The sequence below is a fragment of the Colobus angolensis genome, unplaced genomic scaffold (genome assembly GCF_000951035.1).
Source record: "Colobus angolensis palliatus isolate OR3802 unplaced genomic scaffold, Cang.pa_1.0 Scaffold85, whole genome shotgun sequence".
Classification (NCBI taxonomy): domain Eukaryota; kingdom Metazoa; phylum Chordata; class Mammalia; order Primates; family Cercopithecidae; genus Colobus; species Colobus angolensis.
Genome location: NW_012122376.1, coordinates 3,909,549 through 3,912,167, shown reverse-complemented (window position 1 = coordinate 3,912,167; position 2,619 = coordinate 3,909,549). Strand labels below are relative to the sequence as shown.

The 2,619-nt window shown below is 46.8% G+C and overlaps 1 pseudogene; it reads left to right on the top strand.

Annotated features, from left to right (window-relative positions):
- Positions 1–377: 377 nt before the first annotated feature.
- Positions 378–1,427, top strand: LOC105503337 (annotated as a pseudogene).
- The last annotated feature ends 1,192 nt before the right edge of the window (positions 1,428–2,619 follow it).

The following is a 2,619-nucleotide window of genomic DNA, read 5'->3' as shown; positions in this document are numbered from 1 at the left end:
AGCAGGACCTGATCTGCCTGCCTAATGAGGTGGGTGGATCACTTTAGGCTAGGAGTTTGAGACCAGCCTGACCAACTTGGTGAAATGCTGCCTCTACTAAAAATACAAAAATTAGCCAGGCGTGGTGGTGCACGCCTATAATTCCAGTTATTTGGAAGGCTGCGGCACGAGAATTGCTTGAACCTGGGAGGCAGAGTTTGCAGTAAGCCAAGATCATGTCACTGCTCTCCAGCCTGGGTGACAGAACCAGACCCTGTCTCAAAAAAAAATAAAAAATAGAAAGCTGGTGTGACTCCATCCTGCGCAGCTGTTCTCTTGAGCAGTGGTTGTTTACCTCCATCCGCCTTCTCTGCCACCTAAGTGCATGCCGCCACCCCATGGAAAATTCGATGGACATGGACATGGACATGAGTCCCCTGAGGCCCCAGATCTATCTTTTCAGTTGTGAACTTAAGGCCAACAAAGATGATCACTTCGAGGTGGGTAATGATGAAAATGAGCACCAGTTATCTTTAAGAACCATCAGTTTGGCCGGGCGCAGTGGCTCAAGCCTGTAATCCCAGCACTTTGGGAGGCTGAGGCGGGCGGATCACAAGGTCAGGAGATCAAGACCATCCTGGCTAACACGGTGAAACCCCGTCTCTACTAAAAATACAAAAGATTAGCCGGGCATGGTGGCAGGCGCCTGTAGTCCCAGCTACCGGGGAGGCTGAAGCAGGAGAATGGCATGAACCCGGGAGGCGGAGCTTGCAGCTAGCTGAGATCGTGCCACTACACTCCAGCCTGGGGGACAGAGCGAGACTCCGTCTTAAAAAAAAAAAAAGAAAAGAAAAAAGAACGATCAGTTTACGGGCTGGTGCAAAGGATGACTGCACATTGTTGAAGCAGAGGCAATGAATTACGAAGGCAGTCCAATTAAAGTAACACTGGCAACTTTGAAAATGTCTGTACTCAACGGTTTCCCTCGGAGGCTCTGAAATCACACTACCAGTGGTCTTATGGTTGAAGTGGCTCAGGGCCAGGGCATATTAGTGGACAGCACTGAGTAGCTGTGGAGGAAGATGTGAAACTCTTAAGTATATCTGGGAAGCAATCTGTCCCTGGCGGTGGTAGCAAGGTTCCACAGAAAAAAGTAAAACTTGCTGCTGATGAAGATGAAGAAGAAGATGATGATGGTGATGAAGATGATGATGATTTTGATGATGAGGAAACTGAAGAAAAAGTGCCAGTGGAGAAATCTGTACGAGATGCTCCAGCCAAAAATGCACACGAGTCAAATCAGAATGGAAAAGACTCAAAACCATCAACACCAAAATCAAAAAGACAAGAATCCTTCAAAAAACGGGAAAAACTAAAATACCAAAAGATCTAGTTCTGTAGAAGATATCAAAGCAAAAGTGCAAGGAAGTATAGAAAAAGCACATTGAACAGTCCTGGGCGCTACTGATAAATTAAGCCCAAAGATGGGGAGAAAGGAAAAGGAGAGACAAATATAGCCCATACTGAGTGTCATCAACAATCCAGACTGTAGTCTTCTATTTTAATCTCAATCCCCTTTTCTGATTTGCCACCCATGCCTCTTCAGGCTGGAAACAATCTCACTCTTGGTTCCCTAAAGCACTTTCTTCTGACTGCTGTGATTCGGTGAACTTTGCCCTTTGCTTTCTATTACTTGCGCATTTGCTTCACCTCTGACCATGTTTTAAATCACCTTTGTATCTCCTTAGCTGCTCAATAAATATTTGAATTTAAAAAAAAGAAGCCGGGCGCGGTGGCTCACGCTGGTAATCCTAGCACTTTGGGAGGCTGAGGCAGGAAAATCACTTGAACCCGGGGGGCAGAGGTTGCAGTGAGCCGAGATGGCGCCACTGCACTCCAGCCTGGGCGACAGAGCGAGACTCTGTCTCAAAAAAACAAAACACGATAAAAAAAAAACCCTAGTGTTTGGGAAACTGTTTATAACCTATAAAGAGCAAGATTTGTCTATTTTTAACGTCCTCCCTTCCACTCTTTTCCTTCCTTCCTTTCTTCTTCCCTTCCTTCTTTTCCTCCCTCCGTTTTTTTTTTTCTTTTTGATTCTCCCACTTTCTCCCACTGAATACCCTCAGACTTTGCCCCCTTGCCTGCCACACTCTTGCAATTGCTTCAGTCTTGAAAGCGAATGCCTCTGACCCTAACTTTCCTCCGGAAGCCCCTTCAACTTTCCCCTGCGGCAGCTCAGAGAATCTCAGAGCCTTGCTGTCAGCAGATGGTGGCCTGCACCTTTACCTGCCTGTTAGGGAATGGCTCACCTGAGTCTTTCCTTCCTTCTCTCTCTCTTTCTCTCTCTCTTTCTCTTTCTCTCTCTCTCTCTTTTTCTCTCTTTCTCTCTTTCTTTCTTTCCTTTCTTGAGGCAGAGTTTCACTCTGTTGCCCAGGCTGGAGTGCAGTGGCATGATTTTGGCTCGCTGTAACCTCTGCCTTCCAGGTTCAAGTGATTCTTCTGCCTCAGCCTCCCAGGTAGCTGGAATTACAGGAGCCTACCACCATGCCTGGCTAGTTTTTATATTTTTAGTAGAGACGGGCTTTCACCATGTTGGCCAGGCTGGTCTCCAACTCCTGACCTCGGGTGATTCTCCCA